Genomic DNA, 11,608 nt, shown 5'->3' with positions numbered 1-11,608 from the left:
AGTCAACATTGTCAAAAGCTTTCTCTAAGTCTACAAATGCTACAAACGTAGGTTTGCCTTTCCTTAATCTAGCTTCTAAGATAAGTCGTAGGGTCAGTATTGCCTCACGTGTTCCCATATTTCTACGGAATCCAAACTGATCTTCCGAAGGTCGGCTTCTACCAGTTTTTCCATTTGTCTGTAAAGAATTCGCGTTAGTATTTTGCATCCGTGACTTATTAATCTGATTGCTCGGTAATTTTCACATCTGTCAGCGCGTGCTTTCTTTGGGATTGGAATTATTATATTCTTCTTGAAGTCTGAGGGTATTTCGCCTGTCTCATACATCTTGCTCACCAGATGGTAGAGCTTTGTCAGGACTGGCTCTCCCAAGGCCGTCAGTAGTTCTAATGGAATGTTGTCTATTCCCGGGGGCTTGTTTCGACTCAGGTTTTTCAGTGCTCTGTCAAACTCTTCACGCAGTATCGTATCTCCCATTTCATCATCGTCTACTTCCTCTTTCATTTCCATAATATTGTCATCAAGTACATCGCCCTTGTATAGGCCCTCTATATACTCCTTCCACTTTTCTGCTTTCCCTTCTTTGCTTAGAACTGGGTTTCCATCTCAGCTCTTGATATTCATACAAGTGGTTCTCTTTTCTCCAAAGGTCTCTTTAATTTCCCTGTTGGCAGTATCTATCTTACCTCTAGTGAGATAAGCCTCTACATCCTTACATTTGTCATCCCTGCTTAGCCATTTTGCACTTCCTGACGATCTAATTGTTGAGACGTTTGTATTCCCTTTTGCCTGCTTCATTTACTGCATTTTTATATTTTCTCCTTTCATCAATTAAATTCCATATTTCTTCTGTTACTCAAGGATTTCTACTAGCCGTCATCTTTTTACTACTTGAAGCACTGCTGCCGTCATTACTTTATCTCTCAGAGCTACCCATTCTTCTTCTTCCCCCATTCCTGTCAATTGTTCCCTTATGCTCTCCCAGAAACTCTGTACATCTGGTTTAGTGAGATTATCCAGGTCCCTTCTCCTTAAATTCGCACCTTTTTGCAGTTTCTTCAGTTTTAATCTACTGTTCATAACGAATAGATTGTGGTCAGAGACCACATCTGCCCCTGGAAATGTCTTACAATTTAAAACCTGGTTCCTAAATCTGTGTCTTATCATTATATAATCTACCTAAAAACCTGTCAGTATCTCCAGGCTTCTTCCATGTATACAACCTTCTTTGATGAATCTTGAACCAAGTGTTAGCTATGACTAAGTTGTGCTCTGTGCAATATTCTATCAGGCGGCTTCCTCTTTCATTCCTTAGTCCCTATCCCTGTTCACCTACTACGTTTCCTTTTCTCTCTTTTCCTAGTACCGAATTCCAGTCGCCCATGACTATTAAAGTTTCATCTGCCTTCAGTACCTGAATAATTTCTTTTATTTCATCATACATTTCTTCAATTTCTTCGTCATCTGCAGAGCCAGTTGGCATATAAACTTGTACTACTGTAGTAGGTGTGGGCTTCGTATCTATCTTGGCCACAATAATGCGTTCAGTATACTGTTTGTAGTAGCTTACCCGCATTCCTATTTTCCTATTCATTATTAAACCTACTCCTGCATTACCCCTATTTGATTTTGTGTTTATAACCCTGTAATCACCTGACCAGAAGTCTTGTTCCTCCTGCCACCGAACTTCACTAATTCCCACTATATCTAACTTTAACCTATCCATTTCCCTTTTAAAATTTTCTAACCTACCTGCCCGATTAAGGGATCTGACATTCCACGCTCCGATACGTAGAACGCCAGTTTTCTTTCTCCTGATAACGACATCCTCTTGAGTAGTCCCCGCCGGAGATCCGAATGGGCGACTATTTTACCTCCGGAATATTTTACCCAAGAGGATGGCATCATCATCTAACCATACAGTAAAGCTGCATGCCCTCAGGAAAAATTACAGCTATAGTTTGCCCTTGCTTTCAGCCGTTCGCAGTACCAGCACAGCAAGGCCGTTTTGGTTAGTGTTACAAGGCCATATCAGTCAACAATTCAGACTGTTGCCCCTGCAACTACTGAAAAGGCTGCTGCCCCTCTTCAGGAACCACACGTTTGTCTGGCCTCTCAACAGATACCCCTCCGTTGTGGTTGCACTTACGGTAGGGCTACCTGTATTGCTGAGGCACGCATGCCTCCCCACCAGTGGCAAGGTCCATGATTATTTGGGGAGGGGGAGGGAGCATGAACAAGGCCCACTATTTCTGAAGAAGATATTTTTACAAACATCGAAACCTAGGTCAAATGCTACTAAACCTTTGTTTCCAACTGGTTGGCTGATTTTCCAACTTCTTCAGAATTACACACTTGCTATTTCGGTCATTTTTTTTAATGAGGAGGTAGTGAATGGAATTGTGGAGACAAGAAATTTATAGGTTGATAGGGCGTATTTAGTGTTGGAGGGAGTGGTGGGTGGTGGAGGCGTGAGGGAAAGTGTAATTTACAGTGGTTGTTCGGAAATGAAGAGGCTTGGACAGGACATAGTGGAGCGGAGAGCTGCATTGAAACCTGTCTTCGGACTGAAAACAAGAGCTATGAATGGAACGGGCAGAAGCCGTGGTAGCCGATATGTTGGCGTCATCCCGACTCTGCTCAGCAGAGCACGCCCTCTTGCCTGTGGCCGGGAACGCCGACTCCCGCGCCATATTAGGGCCGGGACGCAGTAGAGGGCCACCTGTTGCTGCTCTCTGCTCGCTACCCGTCGCGGAGCTGCGAGCCGCTAGTTGCCGCCGCCGCCGCCAGAGCGTGCTGGCGGCGGGCACGCGCGCGCGCGCGCGGCGCGTGGTGGGGGGCGGGCCGTGGCGAGGTGGTGGGGGGAGCGGGAGGCGTGGCCTATGCGGCGCGCGCCGCGCCAGACGTCTCTATTACCAGTGGCCGCGGCGCGCTTTCCCCGCCGAGTGCGTCTGTCTACGTGTGGCTGCCCGGCTCCTGGCTTTGTGTCCGGCGCTTGCACGTGTGCCTTCCGGCAATGTTCCCTCCACGGCGACAAGTCTGCCCTCGCTTCGACATCCCGTTTACTCAGTGAGGTGCGGAAATCTGTCACATTCTCTTACAAGGGGTAACTCAGTATACACAACAACATAACGCTCTACACGTCCGTAACCTCGGCTAATAAATACCGCACTCTTCCATCTCCGCAGACTTCTCCGCTCCTTCAGTGCCTTTAAAAGAAACAGCTCTGTATGTTTTCTCCGGCATAATCTGGTTTTCTGCGACTGAATGAATAAATACACTGGTACTGATATTTAATAATCCTAACCCGCGGCATAACAAGGAGCAAGAGATAACCACGGTGCACAGAACAACAAACAAAATTCGTCAGTGCTCCACAGACGAGCATTCATTTCACCACCACTACTAAAATCGCCACAAATTCGGAACACTTAGCATTCTCTCCAATCGAGAACAGCATCCGTTTTTACGAGAGACGACGTTAGTTGAATTTCACATGCAGTTACGTACGAAGCAGCTGAAGAATTCATTCGTTTGCGCAAGTGTGACGTATTACCGTTGCAGCTTAATGTAAAGACTGTCGGTCACCTGAGAAACGACTGGCCAATTCTAGAACACGGTGGAGTGTAGAGATACGTGTGGGAATGGGTCCCGACGGCGAGATTTCGTTTCTTCGGTAAAGGTCAGAATTTCTGCCACTCCTCGCACGAGCCACAGGGTCCCAAAGAAATTAAGGCCACTCGCAAAGGTGTTTCGGATTAGCGTTAGTGCCAGAGAGGTGTGGCGTGTGATTTGAGTCTGCTAAACACTACTACACAAGATCATCGGCCGTCGCCTCTTCTTTCGCGTCACCTGCTTCGGACAGCATCGAAGACGAAGAAGCGACCTCAGTGTGATTCGCCTGCTGCCGAGGATCCACAGCTGGGAGTTTCCTGGTTCGAATCTGGCCGCTGGCCGCTGGCGCCGCTCGGGAAGTCCCTGCAGCCGCGAAGGTAGGATCAGCGCGCAACATTTTTTCTTCTTTTAAGGTTCTTATCCACTACGAACGTTTAACACTGCCTCTGTGCTGAATAAAACTTTCCAAAAATGACCCAACCAGTCACCTTTCGTGACGGTAGCAATTTTTTTTATATACTACAATTACCGCTCTATAGCTGCCTGGCGACTCGCCATTAAATGACAGACAGTTCTTAATGACGAGTCAAAACATATGCAAGGCGGGGCCTTGAACAGAATTTTTGGTATCGGTACTGTACTTATAACTGCAACGTGAAAACACAAAAATTTCCCGAGGCGTTTTGAGCACTAGAATCAGTCCCACGGATTCAGAAAACCCTTCAGTAATGGCATCAAGTCGACTTTATCACATAAATAACTCCCGATACCTCGCCACCACGTTCAAGCTTTATATATATATATTTCTACCTGGCTGCAGCTGCACATAACCCCTGTCCAATGTCAGAAATAGTCACTATGAAGCGTGTAGCATCTCCTGGAAAAAGCGAAGTGTAAAATAAAAAATTCCTACCACCACAATGGGCGATGTAGTAGTAGTTACTTCTGAACACCTTTCTTTCTCAATAACTTGGATGTCCAGTCTTTTGAGCTTCCGGTAAGCGACTGGCGCAGTTAACATATTATTTTCATAATTTTTAACATTTTTATGCAGCGGTAGCAACTGATATTGCTTATATAAGAGTTTACAGCCTACAGTTGCAGGTTAACTTTATCGTTTACCTAGGTTTCAACGTTAGTAATAACGTCTTCTTCAGAATAGAAAATATTATTTAAATGTTTGCCTAATGGCCTGTTTTAGGCAAACATTAAAATAACATTTTATGATCAGAAGAAGACGTTATTACTAACGTTGAAAACTTGGTAAACGATAAAGTTAACCTGCAACTGTAGGCTTTATATTCTTATATATATTATTTTCACAACGGCGTCTCAAATATGCTTACTTTATTTATACACATTTACAGCGTCTTGAAAAGAGTTTATAAGAGGACCATCAACATATCTACAACTTTTACAACGGAATGTAATCGAACTAAAGTAGAATGATGCAGACGGAATTAGATTAGGAAACGAGACACGAAAGTAGTGAACGAGTTTCGCTATTTGGGTAGCAAAACTACTGACCGTGGCCGAAATAGAGGGGATGTAAAATGAAGAATCAGAAAGGGCGTTTCTGAAACGGAGAAAATTGTTAACACAGCAGGTAAACCGGGGTGCCGGGAAGTTATTCTGTAGTTTCGTCTGGAGCGTAGCACGAACGAAACTGAAACACGCGAGAAGCATTTCAAACAACAAAGTGAAGAAGCCTCGCAGTTGTGGCGCTAGAGATGAATGTCGAAAATTAACTGGGTTGATCGAATAACTACTCCGTGGGTTCTGTATCGAACTGAGGAGGGAGGAGGAGGCGGGGGGGGGGGGGGGGGGGGGGTTGAAATATATGTGGCACTGCTTCACAGAGAGGTGTCGGTTGTCCGGACACGTTATGAACCATCAAGGGATCGGTAGTTTGTTAGTGCAGGACGCAGGACACTTCGTGCTCTAGGCAGCCACAGCTGTGGAAACACATCTTCATAAATGAAGAACCGCAGCTACTGTTAAATTATTCTTTATTAAAATGACCGGTTTTGCAGCTTATAGGGACCATTATTATGATTATTTTTATTAATATTATTATTATAATCAGTAGTTCTGCATTCGGACTGACTGGGTGGCAATGGTACAAGTCAAACGTCAAACAATTATTGGACATGATTGCTTATATGATGCGTTTCGGAATTTATCCATCATCACAATATCCAGGAGCGATTACTGAACGTAGATAAGGCATTTCAAGTGAAACAAACATTCACAGTGCTGCAATTGCTCATGGATATCTGATGAAGGATAAATTCCGAAACGCGTCATGTGACCAATGAAGTCATTCGTTGCCTGGCGTCTGACTTTTACCATTGCGATCCAGTCAGTCTGATTGCTTAAATTTCAGGTTTGACACCGGATAACAAATTGCAAAAGAAATTTTTTTGCGTGTGGAATGATTACAAATTATTAGTTTTCGAATGTTTTCTCTTGCTTGTACTGTGGAATCTCGGTTCTTACCAAACTTCGCGACTCTAGGTCAACGGGAAGTACCCTATATTGAGGTTGTTAGTATCAAAATGTGTGACTTAACAAGCCCAATCTTTTGAGTGCATAAAGCTTCAATTTATTCTACCGCTAGGAGACTGTAGGCCATCGTGTGTAATATAAATTCAACTGGATATGTCTGTAATTTCCTGAAAGAGTGTGCTTCTAACAGTTGGACATACAGACAGACACAGGGAGGGAGAGGGAGAGAGAGAGAGAGAGAGAGAGAGAGGGGGGCAACAAGGCTATCCTATAAGGATTCCTTTTTTTCCGATTGAGCAACGGAACGGTAAAAACTGAGAAAAAATACTAGTACTGCCTATACCATAGGTATTAAAAAATGTGCTCACAATGAGTTCCTGTAAATGGACGACGTGAAATTCTCAGTCAAATCAAAATAAGACGTTCGTGGGAAGGAGGATAGTCAGAGAACTGAGTAGCTCTCCATCCCAAATAGCAAGGGATGCTGCAACAGAAAACAAGAGAACCAACAGCGCCCAAGTTATATTCGCGCCTTAGTAATTACCTTCATTTGAAACTTGGACTTTTCCCCATTTCTTTTCTAGTCAGTTGTGTAGCTTAGGGTGCACGTGTAAGCTGCGGAACGGGTCGTTTCAGTAAAGTATAATTTAACAGCTGTTGCCGTTCTTCATTTATGAAGAAGTGAACGCATGGTAGTGTGGTGATAAAAGTTGTAGAGGCGGACCAACGCTTGAATACAGCGAGTGACTGTGAACGAGGGAGTGCCTCACAGTATTCAGTACCGTGGAGAGCTGCGCGGGAACAGTCTCCGAGGTAAAGCGACAACAACGTGAATTTCAATATAAAACCTCTGTGTGTTACTGCTGCGGGTGCCTGCTACCATAAATAATTTCTTTTGCCGTCTACAAATACGTCCATCATACGTCTTCCGCAACTGTAAGTACATCTGTTCGAAAAAAAATCAGGACAAAAGAAATTTTATTTCTTTATCGGTTTCAGGCACCTAGTGGCCTTCTTCAGAAGATTGGCGTTACCGCATTTTCAGCTTGTTTCAGAAACAAGCTGGTGCCTCTCGATAACAGTAATATTCTACTGTGTTTCTGTAAAGTGGTTGACATATTTCTGAAATAACATTTAGATTTTATTACATTAATGTAGAGGTACTTTGATACATCGATATGTTTATAGTGCAATGATATTATTCTTATGTGTATTCTTCCTTTTGTCACTATGATCTTTGTCGTACTTGTAACTCTGATTTTTGGGCGCGTAAGCGATTATTAGTTGTTAGACCGTCGGACCTTGAGGAAGTCAAGTCTTGGACGTCATGTTGGAAAGACGCATATTGTCGTCACCTTATAAAATGTGAACTTTAACAGTGAGGAAGGTGTTTTCAAGTATGTTTTGTATTGTGAAGTGATGTTTTGTGTGTTACGCGATATTGCAACAACACCATTGTGCTAACTTTCAGAGGTTTAATCTTCAAGAATGGTTTGTGAAACACATCTACAAAACTTTTGAATATAGCAGAATAAAACTTAGACCTCTTTGCATCCGAGCTTGGAATCCTCACCACCTAGATTTTCAACGATTGAGCCATGATTTTACAACGAGACCAGAGTGGGAAACACGAAAAGATGAGTGGCTAGTTTATTGGTTATTACATGAAATGACTTTATTAACTGTGCTCTGATGACACCTGCCACATGATAACTTTGTTGTTGCCCGAAAATGCAGTGTTTAGCAGCGTGAGCAACACCACAATCAATATTAAATTTTGACCTTTGTTGTCATGTGATGTCACGGAACAATTGCAGGCATCTGGCAAGTTGTTGTACGACTTCCACGCCCCCACACCGCATTAGCAAGCCCGCAGTTTCCGAACACCTGTGGGAATGAGACGTACGTCCTGATGTCTCAACCCCCCCCCCCCCCCCCCAAACCCTTCTCTTCCCCTCTCTTTCTGATATTTGTCTATTGGGTAATGAGAGGCCACTGTAGCTCCTGGATCTGTGAGGAAAATACAGTAGCTTCAATGGCAGTGATTCGCACGGTTTTAATCTGCAAAGAGGGTTCTTTACAAAGTTTCGAGTGATTCACATTGTGTAGGGCTGTTCTAATCGTAAGTTGATGAGCAATAAATACAGATTTCCTTTTTTCTGTTAAAACCGGCTGAAAAAAGGAAAATAAAAGAACGCACTTTTGTGTGTACAATTTCTTTATATTTAAGGAGAAAGAGTGTATAAGGGAGAAACAGTTTCTCTAATGGTTAGTCACGATACCGTATTGAGAACGGACTACGAGAAAGGAAACGAATCCGCACATTTCCAAAAAATAGTACAGCATCTTTTTGGACTGTTGGATTTAACCGAAAACCTGTACATTGTTGTTTTTTTAAAAGAAAGGTATGCTTATTTGCGTCTGAATGGTGTGTAAAAATTTGAAGTAATCGGTGAAGAGCTTTTCTAGATATTTGCTATATACTCTAATAACCATTCAGATGGACATAGGCATGTCTGTTTTTTATGACGCTCGCGAATAATGCCACAACTCCAGCCTTGTGAAGAAGGGTGTTATGTGCCTGATATCGGAGAAGAAATTAAATTTCTCTTATCCAGCTGGTTACTGGTGTTTTCAACATAGAGGGAAACATTCCACGTGGGAAAAATATATCTAAAAACAAAGATGATGTAACTTACCAAACGAAAGCGTTGGTATGTTGATAGACACACAAAAACACACACAAAATTCAAGGTTTCGCAACCCGCGGTTGCTTCATCAGGAAAGAGGGAAGGAGAGGGAAAGACGAAAGGATGTAGGTTTTACGGGAGAGGGTAAGGAGTCATTCCAATCCGGGAGCGGAAACACTTACCTTAGGGGGAAAAAAGGACAGATATACACTCGCGGACACACACACACACATATATATGGGTCTTTGTTTGATAAGAAAGAGCGTAAAGGGTGAAAGAATTGGAATAACTCTTCATTTCAGACTACTGTGTACGTTTGCTGTGATCATGTTTGGCATCCCGTATCAGGCCACAGTAACGGCATACAGCCACAACACGACGGTCAAGCCGAAACTCACTGACAAAATTTCGGAGGTTGCTGAGCGAATGTGATGCTCTGAAGGATGCGCGGTGTCGGGTGGCTGGTTACAGAGTAATAATGTAATTAGGAATTCTTCGTTTTGTTGCCGAAATTACATTTTTTTCTGCGAAAGTACCTTCACTGCAGTTGAATAGGATGTAATATGAGAGCGCACAAAACACAGAGCGATGCAGAAATCGCCAGAGCATACAATAAGGCCGCTCTTGCACTGCGTTGAGTGAAGTCACACACGAGCTCAGTCACATACTGGCCTAGTCTTCACTAGCAAAATAGTTAAGTATCGTCAACGGCAAGTAGCGCGCATGAATGGAAACAAGTTTGTTTCCAAACTGGACACGCAGCGTACGCGGTACGTATCTGCACTGCTGCGTAGGTAGAGGTACAGGTGTAGAGCCGCGCGGCGCAAGAAATCAAACGAAGTGGATTTACTCAGTTACCAGCTATTGGAGAATAGGGGTGCCTTGCAGCAAGTATTCGGGAACTGTTGCTGAACCAGCTGCGAAAGTTTGTAGCCGGGTTTCGGGTTCACCTTCTGCATAAAAATCGCAGTATTAAAGAAAAGTTCCGCGGTTTTTTTAAACTTGGTCGTGTTTCATGTACGAGCGGATGGTTGTTCTGGCACAGTGGTTATGAGAGCACTGCTCAGTGTGCTCGGATATTAGCTAGTACCACCCGTCCTCCCTCCACCTCACTGAACAATACAACGAAGAAAAAATTGCATTGAACATATTCATTTTTAAAATGACGCCGGCCAGAGTGGCCGAGCGGTTCTAGGCGCTGCAGTCTGGAACCGCGCGACCGCTACGGTCGCAGGTTCGAATCCTGCCTCGGGCATGGATGTGTGTGATGTCGTTAGGTTAGTTAGCTTTAAGTAGTTCTAAGTTCTAGGGGACTGATGACCTCAGAAGTTAAGTCCCATAGTGCTCAGAGCCATTTGAACCTTTTTTTTTTTTTTTAAATGACGAATGATAAAATGATCGTTTAGTTTTTGTAGATGTTTTATGAAAGCAAAAAAAATGAGTCATTAAGACAGTCGGCGCGCTTATCTCTAACAACCTTTTTTTTAAAGAATGGTGAATCAGTTATGCGCCCATCGCGAGTGCTACCTCCGAGTCGTTGTCAGAAAAGAAAGCCGAGCAGCCACACTGCGACCAGCCGTTCGTTACAAAACGTGCTCCCCTGTAACGCGCCTCCTCCTGCCGACCGTCGCTCCACCCACAAGCTCAACCCCTGTTTAAAATCAGCAAAGATAAAATGCGTGCACTACAATCTACTTCAGTCATTACACCGAAATTAATGACACCTACAACACAGAACAAAATTATAAATGAGCAAAAAAAGGCTGTTGCAAAGGACCACGAGGATGTAAAGAGCAACTGATAATAGATGCAGAGGTGACACGTCAAGCTAAAACTAAACAAAGGTCGCTACACTACGCATACATTGACTACCCAAAAGCTTTTGATAGTGCATCTCACTTATGGTTACTACAAATATTGGAAATATACAAAATAGATCCTAAACTGATACAGTTCCTAAACATAGTAACGAAAAATTGGAAAACCACGCTTAATATCCAAACAAATTCAAATAATATCACATCACAGTCAATAAAGATTAAGCGTGCAATATACCAAGGAGACTCATTAAGTCCTTTCTGGTTCTGCCTTGCTCTGAACCCACTATCCAACATGCTAAATAATACAAATTATGGATACAATATTACTGGAACATACCAACACAAAATCACACATTTGCTATACATGGATGATCTAAAACTACTGGCAGCAAACTAATCAACAACTCAACCAATTACTAAAGATAACAGAAGTATTCAGCAATGATATAAATATGCCTTTTGGAACAGACAAATGTAAGAAAAATAGCATAGTCAAGGGAAAACACAGTAAACAAGAAGATTACATATTGGATAACCACAGCAACTGCATAGAAGCGATGCAAAAAACAGATGCCTATAAATATCTAGGATACAGGCAAAAAATAGGAATAGATAATACAGATATTAAAGAAGAACTAAATGAAAAATATAGACAAAGACTAACAACAATACTGAAAACAAAATTGACAGCAAGAAACAAGACAAAAGCTATGAATACTTATGCTATACCAATATTGACATACTCATTTGGAGTAGTGAAATGGAGTAACACAAATTTCGAAGCACTCAATAAACTTACATGCCACAAATATAGAATACATCACATACATTCAGCGACAGAAAGATTCACATTAAGCAGAAAGGAAGGAGGAAGGGGATTTATCGACATAAAAAACCTACATTATGGACAGGTAGACAATTTAAGAAAATTCTTTATAGAACGAGCAGAAACCAGCAAAATACACAAAGCAATCA

General features: G+C 42.7%; 1 protein-coding gene across 1 annotated transcript in view; it reads left to right on the top strand.

Moving 5' to 3' along the window:
- The first annotated feature begins 2,931 nt into the window (after positions 1 to 2,931).
- Positions 2,932 to 11,608, top strand: part of LOC126293373 (transcriptional activator cubitus interruptus) — a 1,766,542-nt gene continuing 1,757,865 nt past the window's right edge. The window contains exon 1 of the mRNA XM_049986575.1: positions 2,932 to 3,992. The gene's annotated coding sequence lies outside the window, so the exon portion shown is untranslated. The remainder of the gene's footprint in view (positions 3,993 to 11,608) is intronic.

The sequence above is a fragment of the Schistocerca gregaria genome, chromosome 10 (genome assembly GCF_023897955.1).
Source record: "Schistocerca gregaria isolate iqSchGreg1 chromosome 10, iqSchGreg1.2, whole genome shotgun sequence".
Classification (NCBI taxonomy): Eukaryota; Metazoa; Arthropoda; class Insecta; order Orthoptera; family Acrididae; genus Schistocerca; species Schistocerca gregaria.
This window is presented reverse-complemented; position numbering and strand designations above follow the sequence as displayed.